This window comes from Pinus tabuliformis, chromosome 8, assembly GCF_031772625.1.
Source record: "Pinus tabuliformis cultivar Carrire ecotype Pingquan chromosome 8, CPIR1, whole genome shotgun sequence".
NCBI classification, from domain to species: Eukaryota; Viridiplantae; Streptophyta; class Pinopsida; order Pinales; family Pinaceae; genus Pinus; species Pinus tabuliformis.
Window position 1 is genome coordinate 1,404,369,558 of NC_142294.1, and position 12,518 is coordinate 1,404,382,075.

Sequence of the window (12,518 nt, forward strand, 5' to 3'; positions counted from 1 at the left end):
TCCACATGCACCCCCCATTCATCAATAATGTATCCCAGATATTGAACCTGGGTCATGCCAAAAGTGCATTTCTCCAAATTGGCACACAATTTGTGTTGCCGCAGTGTTTGGAGAACCTGTCGGATGTGGTGGAGGTGCTCTTCCTAACTCTGGCTGAAGATCAGGATGTCATCCAAGTATACCACTACAAATGATTTGGTGAATGGCCACAAGATGTCATCCATCAGCCTCATGAAGGTTGCAGGAGCATTCGTCAACCCAAAAGGCATAACCAACCATTCGAAAAGGCCCTCCTTGGCTTTGAAGGAAGTCTTCCACACATCGGAGGGTTCGATTGGTACTTGGTGATCCAGGTGGATATTGGTGGCCAACCGCCTATTCCACTTGGACCCCCACCATTGTTTCTTTCAGTTTTTCAGTTTCCTTATTTGTAGCACAATTTACTATTTTTGGTAGTTTTTCGAATCTTGAACTTCCGGAGCCGTTTTGAGGCCCTAAACGATGTTTTTTTTGGGAAAACTGGGATCAACATGGGTCATAAATTGATGTTGGTGATGCAAAAGTTGTATTCCTCGGATAGATCTTTCTAACAAGGTATTGTGCGTGTCAAATGGAGATCGTATGCCAAAGTTACGACCCCGGGAAGTTGATGTACCAATTTACCCAAACGAGGCCCATAGTTTGACGCTTCATCTCCTAGGGTTAGGTTTTTGGATGTTTAGGGTTTTCCATTGTTTCTCAATAATAAATAGGCCTTTGAGCCTCATTGTAACACAGTTCAGAGGCATGTAGCCACCACATCTCTTCTTATAGATAAGCTACCATCACTCGAGCTAGTCTTATTTCCATTCTATTTGTAAGCATATTTCAGTATTTGATATTAATGAAATGAAGTGTTATTTCTACTGCATCTTTGTATTTATGGTTATATCTGTAATTTTTTGTGTTCTTGTTTAAACTTTTCTCGACCTTGACAGCATATTAGTACACCGTGCCGGGAGAGGAGATGTCCAGGAACTCCATCTCGTCCTGTATGTACATGTGTAGCAACCACGGTACTTGAGTACCAAATGTTTCTCAAAATCCTTGATACCCAACTTCGTGTGAAGGGTATGAAAAACATTGGTAAACGCTAGCACATCTTGGTCCCTTCCCTGCCGCAACATTGCCCACTTTATGTATTTATCCTCATAGCTCCCGACAGGGTAGTACTACTCCTTGATCGCATCTCAGAATGAATTCCAAGTGGGAACGACTGAAAAAAGTGAGGTCGTACTTTCATCCTTCTGCTCATAGTAGGTTTGTCACCAGTCCTTGACGTGGGGGGCATCTTTGAGAAGAGAAAAAGTTATATTTTTTCAGCCAGGAAAATCATGAACAGAACTAGTAGATTTAACCATTTATCTACGGCGCCTGCATCTATTTGGCCTTCAAATATGGGAATGTCAAAGTTTACTTGTACCTTAAAAGGAGTGGAGCCTCCAGAGTGGCTGTTGTATGTGGATGCGCCGTCGATGGGTAACCGTTGAAGGATCTGGACAAGTTATCCATCATTGCGTTCCTTTGTTTCTCAAGGGCCTCCTCGAGCAATATTTTGATAGGATTTCCTACCCCCTCATCTTTCTCTTCTTCCCCCATGGGTGGCTGTCGGGGTTTGTGAGGCTGATCTTGCAAAGGTTCAACCAGATCGAGCCCTAAATCCTTATATCTCGACCTTGTTGGGGACATGTAAAGAAAAACAGAGAAAGAGCACATCGCTCTGATAATAGTGTTTCATATTTAAATAGGAACACAAAAAATTACAGTTTTAACCATAAATACAAAGATGCAGTAGAAATAACACTTCATTTCATTAATATCAAATACTAAAATATGCTTACAAATAGAATAGAAATAAGACTAGCTCGGGTGATGGTAGCTTATCTCAGAGAAGTGATGTGGCGGCTACATGCCTCTGAACTATGTTACAATGAGGCTCAAAGGCCTATTTATTATTTAGAAACAATGGAAAACCCTAAACATCCAAAAGCTAAACCCCAGGAGATGAAACGCAAACTATGGGCCCCATTTGGGTAAATTGGTACATCAACTTCCCAGGGTTGTAACTTTGGCATACGATCTTTGTTTGACACGCACAATACCTCGTTAGAAAGATCTATTTGAGGAATACAACTTTTGCATGACCAACATCCATATATGACCCATGTTGGTCCTAATTTTCCCAAAAAACGTCGTTTAGGGCCTCAAAACGGCTCCTGAGGTTCACAACTCGAAAAACTACCAAAAATAGTAAATTGTGATACAAATAAAGAAATTGAAAAACTGAAAGAAACAATGGTGGGGGTCGAAGTGGAATAGGCAGGTGGCCACCAATATCCACCTGGATCATGGACGAATCATATTTTCCATCTGGACTTAGCTCAACCTATGGCATTTTCCCAAACAAAGAAGGAGAACAACAGAAAGCCAAGTGTTGTGGTTGTCACACTTCTCTTTTATTCCATGACAAAGTCCCTTTTGAGCCATGCACTTTTTCACACAAGGTCTTATTAAGAAAACACGAAAGAAATGCATACAAAACCAAAAGCAGAAACAAGAGACAAAGCAAATGGAGATTGAAGCCAAAACATCATACAAAAACAAAACAGATGCAAAGACTAGATGGAGAGCAGGAAAAAAGGTGGATGCAATGCAAAGGAAACTAAATGCAACTAAGCCTACTCCTAACCTAACCAAATAGAAGGTCAGGTCTAAGTGTACTTATATTTCAAATGAATCTAGCGTAATTTATCCTGACCTGCAATCACAAAGATACAAGAAATTACAACCGAGATATAATAATGTGCAACAGAAAAAATGAGAACTTTAATATCTTGCACAAAAAATAGAAGGTATTTCTTAAAGGAAGAAAGTTGTGTCATACCACCTCACTTTACCCAACTTGCCACCTTACCCTTTTGATAAAAACAAAGTTCATGCAAAGCTCTACGACTCCTTGTGAAAGCACCTGCATCTATATTGTCTTGCTTAGAAAACACCCAAAAAGATCAAAACTTTCTCTTAGAAAATGGGCTTTCTAAGTAGGATGCTTCTAATTGATGATATATTGGATCATGAAATTCAAAACAATCCTCTTGGAAATCCTGAAATCCTTGGAGGAAAGAATTTTCAATTAATAGTGTGGAATCAGGATGAGAATCTTGCGGGGGAAAATAAATCTGATCATATTCAGAAAGCTTGTCAAGATAGTGAGGACTTGACATAACCATCAACGGAGGCTGAAGTACCTCAAATACTTGACAAGTATCTAAATATTGAGATGATAAACCAAAAATATCAGTTGATTTAAAACAACCATCATTATGTACACTAGTGGGAAAAAGATCAATCAAATGACAACTGTTAAAAAAAAAACTATGATAAGATGGACTGATTGAAGCACAAGACTCTTGATCAATAAACAACAAATATAAATTAGTTTGAACAAATTTGCAAATGATTCGAACAAAAGAATCAGATTCCTCATATGTTGAATGTGACAAACCATTTACTCGTGACTGGATGCAGCCCTAACTGACATCATAATCATTAAAAAGGAATGCCAATATGGAAAACACATGAAACCAATCGAGATGTAGTAGATGAAAAAGAGGAACTTGATTCAACAAATAACACAAGCATTCATTAATACTCAAGAGGAGATTGGGTGCCAAAATGAAAATGATTAGCATTAGAATATTCACAAGAAGGATTAGGAGTTGATTACTTTCAAAAGAATGTGACAGGTATGAATCATTCAACCAATTATAATCTTTAGAATTATCAACTTCACAACTTCGCTCATCCATGAAAGGTATACACTCCGAACCCAAGTTAGATATAAGAGACTTGCATGAGGAATGATCAATTGAAACATAATGCTCAATTTGACCAGAAACAAAATATTGAAAGTTGAAAGAGCTATATTCAAAATAATGAACATCTTTCAAGAAGGAATTTGCATCCAATGAAACCATGTAAAGGAAATAATTTTGCGAGAATATCCAAATCTGATTTAGTTCGGGGGCCTTACCAGAGTCGTGAGAACCTGACATAACCATCAATGAAATTTTAAGTGCCTCAACTTGCTGATGAGTTCCAAAACCTTCAAGAATTATAGAATTGCATTTTGAAGATTGAATAAGATTATGCTTGGTACATGGACGACTACCACTAGTAATTTCGACTAGATCACTACTATCCAAATGGAAGCCATCTACGTCACTGATTTGATCAAAATTTACATTTTCGACTAACAGATTACCCAAGTCAAAATATTATTCTAATTACACATCTAAATATGGATAAATTAGATAAATCTCATGACTAATTTGGATAGAAGAATTTTCTTCATGCAAAATCGGAAATGATAAGGAATGGAAAGGATAATTGATAAGGTTCTTACCTTCTTTTTCATCATGGATGACCTTACTATCTTTTGTCAATTCAAAATCAAACTCATTAGATGATGAACTTGAAGAGCATGGAGTATCTTCTTCGCAAGTTGATGCATTATAAATAGTAGAATGCAAGGGATAGTGAGGTGAAGAGGAAGTTTCCAAGAGAACAACTTCTTGGACCAAATCAGATTTGAGGTCTAAATATTCCAAAACAAAATATTCTTGAGAAATTGAAAGATCAAATGGTGCACTTAGGCAGCCATCATCACATACAATAATGGAGTCAAAATCAACAGAATGAAGGTTATCCAAGTCTTCAGATTGATTAGGAAAATCAATTCCATTTGATTTATCACCGAGATTCTTAGATTCAAAATCAACCAAGGATGGAAGAACATTATCTTGACATGGAGGATTTTGAAAAAGAGAATAAATATCAAAAGAATCCTCACCTTCCTGCTCCTCTTCCTGCAAAAAATGACTACCTTGCACCTGATCACTTTTTAGATTTGAAAATAAAGAATTTGTAGAAGGAGACTGATCAAGTGGATCAAGGGACAAGGGGTTATGAGAAAAATATGATAGAGGATGAAAAGAATCCAAATCATATTCAAGACTAGAGTTATGAGTGTCAATACCATCTTGATAAATCAAGGGATTAGCCTTCACCTTGGGCTCCATGAACCATTCCAAGGTTTCCTCCATTGGATCTAAATCATGGAAAGTGGGAGAAGGTTGGGAAGACGGATTAGGAATTTGATTTCTAGATTTCCCAACTTCAACATTATCACAAGGAGGCACCCAAATTGGTACTGGAAAAGGAGGAGGACAAGGAACAAAAGGAATAGTAGGTTCCTCCTCTGGAATTAGAGGTGTCTCACAATTTCTGAAAGTTGGGGAAACAAGAACATCTAGGGGTTTAGATTCACCATGTAAAGATATTTGAACCAAACTTTCAAACTTCCTTTTAAGGAAATCCCAATCCAAAATTTCCCCAGGAAACTCACAACATAAGTGAAGGAATCTATTAGAAAAATCCTCAATTGATTCATTAGGATTCATTCTAAGATGATTGATTCTTTTGTAAACATCTCGATAATCATACCTATCAAAATCTTGATGAAGCTCCTTAAGGAATTGACGAAAAGAATGTATGGAGTCAGATGGTAAGGTATGACACCATTGATTAACATGACCTTAGAAAGTGAGGGTGAATATAATACGCATAACATCTTCATCATTGAATTCATGAGTTTTGCAAAACCTAAGAAAATCATTTATGTGCCTGGATAAAAATGTACCATCCTCACCATGAAACCTGAATTGAGACAAGGCATGAACAAGTTCTGCAGAGATTGAAGTTTACCAGGAAATATTTTAGAAAAAAACTCTAGGATTATGATTTGGGAAAGAGCCATTAAAGAGAAAGAGATTCAAAATAGCCTCAACAAGCACAACTTGTCATTTATCCCTCCTTCTAGCGCTAGAATGTTGACGGTGCTTGATATTGCCAACATACAGGGGGTCTTACCGATGTGACGTCCCAATTAGACCTCACACCATTTGGAGTAGGAGCCCCATTTGGAGTATTGACCCGACCACCATAACAAAAAGGTTTGTCTTGGTTTCAATGGATACCATAAGAAATTTTATACATAAACCTTGAATAAGCAAGTAAGATGACATTGTGAAGCACTAATTGCAGGATGTAAAAAGAAACCTTCACGAGGGAAGACAAAAAGTGAGTCTCTAAGAGGAAAGTAATAATATTATCCTAGAAGAGGCGCACGAGAGCATGAAAAGATTCGTTAGTGAAATAGTTCACACAACAATATTAAGGAAAATACAACACACATTCAACAAGATAAATACCAAAGCCACCGAAATAGTTCAATTTATCCAATACATATGAGCACAACATATACCGTAAATATCCCAAGAATAGTCCTAAGACATTTGCGATACATGCATGAAAATGTGTTGGCTCATAGAGCTTCAATTATAAGGTGAAAGATCCAAGTACATCAATTACAATGGTGAACACTAGTTCCAATAGTGGAACATTAAGTCACTCCTTACTTCTCCAGAGAATAGTTTTCTCTCCTATGCCAAGTAGAAAAGCCAAGAATAGCTCTCCAAATCTTAAGCCTCAAAAAGCCCTTTACTCGAGTTATGAGGTTTATTTCATGACAAGAGGAACTACCTTTCATATCCTCGTGACTCTTCGATTACCGCCATGACTCTTGGACTTCTAGTGTGTCCTTTGGAATTATAAACAATTCTTGAACTTCTAAATGACTTTTAGACTTTTATACAATCTTTGTCTATATATGACTATGTGACTCTTCATGTTCCACATATGACTCTTGAACTTCCACTTATTTTTCTTTTACAATGATTATAATACTACATCATGACCTCCACATCATCATATAATGGGACTTGACATGTCACTATCTTTGATGACTAGGATTGATAATGACTGATGACATGGAATTTCTCCTATGGTGACACGACTGCCACTCTATCCTTTCTTTTTGTTTTTCTTCGGATCCTAGCAATTTAACCCTCCAAAGGGTATTCAATATTGGAGTCTTTGGGGTGCTTCAATCATCAAGTTTCAATTGTGTTCTTGGTTATTTTCATGCTTCCTTTGTTCATCCTCTTTGACCGATCTTCCTCGTGTGTTCTTTCCATAGGGTCCCTAGAATACCTTCTCCTACAATCACCCATGACGAGCAACTATCAACTTGAAAATTTCCTAATCTACTATGTTTTATGCATATTTTATGTTTATGCCTTTATGGTGTGCTCAAAAGGATCAAAGGTGCTTATAGGTGCATGGGTGCACTTTGAAAGGATGAAAGGCTGAAGAAGGGAATCTTCGAGGCTTCGTTATGCACTGAAGGGAATAAGGCAGTCAAGGTAGGGCACATGTCGCAAGTCTGAAGGACAAAGGGGGAGGATTTGGGCTTCCCAAGTGCACTGTGTGCTCAAGGGAGAGAAAGACGGTGTATTCCTTCAGGTCGAAGGATTGCTCTCAATGAGGGCGCATTCCTTCGGGTCGGAGGAGTGCTCCAAGGAGGGTGCATTCATTTGGGTCAAAGTAGTGATCCCAAGAAGGTCACATTCCTTCAGGTCTAAGGAGTGTGCTTAAAGGAAACCAATGAGGGAGCATGGCACAAGTTCAAATGTTGAAGGATGAAGCTTCATGCCTTTAGAGTGCACTCGTGCACTAAAGAGACCAAAGGGGGCACATGGAACAAGTGCGAAGGCTGAAGGATGAAGCTTCATGCCTTCGATGTACACTCATGCACTCAAAGGGTCAAGAGAGTACATGGTGCATTGTGGAAGGCTGAAGGGTGGAGCTTAAGGCCTTAGGGGCGCGCTCAAGGAGGGCGCATCTGTTCAAGTCGAAGGAGTGCTCCCAAGGAGGGCACATTCATTTAGGTTGAAGGAGTGCACTCAAGGAGGGCGCATTCCTTCAGGTCGAAGGAGTGCACTCAAGGAGGGCACATTCCTTCAGGTCGAAGGAGTGCACTCAAAGGAAGGCTTGGTTTTGGAGAGCGTAGTTTAGAAAAAGGAAGGGGATTCGTGCTTTGGGAGTGCGTCCAGCTCTCAAGGAGTACATAGGGCACACTTCTGAACAATGAAGGGTCTCCCATCAAGGCTTCAGAGTGTGCTCATGCGCTCTTAGTCTTAATGAGCTCATTTAGCAACCAAAGTTTGCCTAAGTATGGGTGATAAGGCAAGGGGCGAACATGATGAGTTATAGACATAAAACCACATGCGAAACATACCAACTCATCGGGAGAACTTAGAAAATATTTATAAAAAATGAATATACATCAAAATTCCACTTTATACACGTTCCCCAAGTATAATGAGTGAAGTGTGTGTGACTATGACCCAAAAGTGTCGTTTTACAACACAAATATGTTGCAACCATGAAATGCACCTAGAGATGTTCTAATCAATGTGACGACACTTGAGATCATTCAAGAACGCTTATGACATACAAAGTAACATGAAGAAACACTTGAAAAATGAGGAAAAACTTGATATGACAATGAAGTAGGCTCCAAAATTGGAATGTAGTGAAAATTTTGGAGGGTGTTCAAGCAACGACAACAAGTTGGTAGATTATTAACAAAATATAATATAATAGGTTCAGGTGGGGCATTACACCATATTTCTCTACATATTTATCTTCTCTTTACCGTTATGAGTTCATTTGCACTACTAAAATTCCCACAAACAATAACATGTCTATTCAATTATGATGGAATTTCAACTTGTTATGGTCTTCCTTGCTTTTGAATTCATAATATTTCTACATTTCAACATTAATCCAATGCACCAATTCAATTGCCTTTAATATTTTCCACCATCTTACTCTTTAACAATCTCACAAATTTTCTTATAACATGATTCTAATCCTGAATTTCACCTTCTTCCCCAGGTCATGGTTTCAAGCTACTCTCCTTAAGTTCTCTATTTTTTTCATTTTGTTGTTGACTCTTTCATTCTTCTTAACACTCGTAGTTCTTTATGCTTTGCCATTTTATTGCAATCTTCTTCCAATTTATTCTCACAATCGAATTTTGTCACCTTTTATGAGCACTCTATAATGCTCAATTCTCTTTCTCCCATAGCTCATCCTTATTTTGACACCAAATGAGACAATGAAGGCATGATAAGCCCAATTCACCACCTTAGTCACAAATTGACATGTGACTAGCTTATTAGATAAGTGCATTGAGGCAAATTATAACTTGAGAATTGGCACACACTTGTATCAGATTATAGAATAAGATCACCATTCATTGGGATATTGTCTTTACATTCTCATTATTATCATAGTATATAGATGCTAATGGAAATCTCATTCAATGCTCTTTGCACTGTACTACTTAGCTCTTGATCATCATATCGACAACTACAACAACTTCATACTCATTGATAGAAAACAATATCTAAAGTCTAACTGAATACAAAATGTTTAGCTAGGTGATTTTGATGGAAATTGTTATATTTATTTTTTGCTAGTTAACTATTCAACTTATTCATGAACTCTTTATTTGTCCTTATCTTGCCTCACCTTTTACCTCAATTCCTTCCACATCCAAATTGATATTTAGATCCACACAAAATTCAAACTTACACTTCTTTGTTTGTTGCAACATTTCATCTTCCTTCAATGAATAGTTTGTCCCTCCTTGAGATGATTATCACTCTATCAAAATATTTAAAATGCTTCTCAAGTGTGAAATTTATCACACTATAGTGCAACAATTGATAGGGATATACAAAACATATACCATGGGATGTGCACATGTTGCATATCCAATGGTGTATGTGCTACCATATATACCTTTGATTAGAACACGATGGGGTGCATATTTCCCTCTTGCTTCACATGTGACTATTATTCCACTTATATCTTCAATGTGCTCTTTTGGTTGACCTTTATGGTGTTTGTACTAACATCATATAAGACTATAGTATAAAAAAAGAGAATTATAGCCATATAACTTGGGCATGGCATGTAATATTTTCATAATGAGTAATGAAGAATGAGAGTATTAATATGACCACCTAGAATTTTACACGAACACCACAACAATAACAACTATCCTAACTTGTAATCAATGGAAATAGACTTTGTTGGTGAAGCTAATTCAAAGATAAGCAAGATTTTGAGCAAACTTTGGTCAATTTGCCCTTGGACACACAAATACAAAAGTTAGAAATATTTTAAACCACAACTACCCTATTATTAGTATCATTATTATTATGGAAGGTATACAATGTTGAAGCCTAACAAGCCAAAATCCATCATTGGAATTCAAACTCAAGACATAATGCTATGTATTGGACCAAAATATATTTTTTCATCTATCTTAATGCTTTCATAGTGGAAAAAATGGAGGAATTAACTTGCATGAGAAATTTTTATTGATGGAACATATTTTGGAGAATTGGGATTGATACCTTCCGTGGTCATCATGAGGCATTAAATAACATTTTTTTGGGGTAAATTTTTTATTTCTTAACTACTAGAGTCCATGTCAACACTATTCTATGCTCAAATATCTTTCCAAGGGTGTAAGAATCATGTTAATCATAGTTTGTGTGCAAAATTTAAGCCTCTCAGAAATTGACCTGTTGTGTTTGATCACCATGGCACAAGTGGATGCCAAATTATGCCCCTATTACTCATGGAAAAAGGGCTAGCCACGTGAGGAATATGACGACTACTTTAGAAGGGTCAAAGTTGTAACTCTAGTTGAGGTTGAAGGAGTCAAAATTGACCCCTAGTTGGCTATCAAGCTATGTTATAACTAGGACACTAAGAGGAAAAGGGGTTCCATTCTATTCAATTGTATCCTGTTCCATAGTAGAGAATAGAAATTGGGAGTGGAGTTAGAGAGTATAACATAGGGTTTAGTGTTTTGTAGTATCCTATCAACCCATAGGTCTCAGATGACTCCATAGGTAATTCCTTCTCCTTTGTACTTGCATTATTTCCATTTCAGACAAAAGAGAGTAGATCAACCTCACCTTCTAGCTAAGTTTTCTCCTATAAAGGTCTCCCAAAGCATATCTTTGTGTTCAATGAGGTTGGCATGTGATTGTATTTTTTTTTTCTCTATTTTTTGCATTTTATCTATTCCATGCATAAAAACCAAAGCAATAATAAACAAATTTTGAATCTAAAGGAATTTAACCTTCATAATAAATATTTCAGTTTGTTTTTACCAGATATGTTGTGACAAACTATCCAATGGAATCTCCATGGTAGTTTATAGATCATATTGTTATTAGAGAAGGTTCCTTCAAGGAATCTCATGGGAAGTTCCAAGGATTCCAGGAAGCAATGTAAGTAGAAAGTCACATAACCCTAACCATGGCTAGCGAGTCTATTCATAATAATAATAATCCAATATAGGAGAGATTTCAAGGATGGAAGAATAGGTCATATATACCAACCACAATATTAAACTCCTTTTGGAAGCCTTAGAAAAAAATCTTGGAATCATGAGAAGATGGAGGTTCCAACTCAAAGGTCAGATTAGAGGAAGAATTTTCTCTTTTGACTCTTTTTTTTTTTTGCTGAAGCAAGAGCCGATCCTTCTATTTCATTAAAACAAAAATAATGTTACAAAATGTACAAAAAAACCGTCCATCTTCCTGGACTCAGGGAAACAAAGGGAAACCTTCCATATACATGGCCTCCTAAAAAACAGTCATAATCAAACTCTCAAATTACACAAAAAATGGACTAAATGATTCTCCAGCCATGTGGAAAACTTCGGTTCCTACCATCCCCACTGCCCATAAAATCACCAACATTCGTCCTCGACCAAACTTCACGTGCCAACCACTGATGGAGGAAAAAGCGCCTCAAAAGACTCGTGGAGAAAAAGACCTGGCCCCACAGAAGCAGCACGATCATTTCTGACTATAGATCTGGATGGCTAGATCCAACAGCCAGGAGCCATATCGCGCTGCCAAACTGACCTAACGTTAGTGTGCGATGGGGGGCGGTATTCCTAACCACCCCCCTGCCACGTGTAGGAAGCCTAATGGAATCGCTACCAAAAATCCAAAACCATTTACCACTGAGGAGCCATGCGATCACCTGGAAACTGCTTTGTACCCTGTTTACCATTCCGAAGGTTGACTAAAGGGAGATCGTTGTCGCCGGAAACCCACCAATCTAGACCGATGAACAGTACTATCAATCCCGGTCGTCGATTTGCCTCACCTGATCCGACGGCTGAGAAACATTTCGCACCGCCTAATATCACTGAACCTTAGCGCTTCCCACCAACTAGACCGATAACCTGCATGATCAATCCCTGTCGTTGAAACGCACCGCATGATCCGACGGCTGAGGATCATTTCGCTCCGACTAATTTCCCTGAACATTAGTGTGCGATGAGGGTGGTATTTTAGCTGACCCCACCGCCACATGTAGCCCTCTGTATGGAATCGCTCCAAATTCGGCAAAACCATTTCCTGCTTGTGAGGGCCGCGATCACCTGAAAACCTCTCCCAGCCTGGTAAACCGAT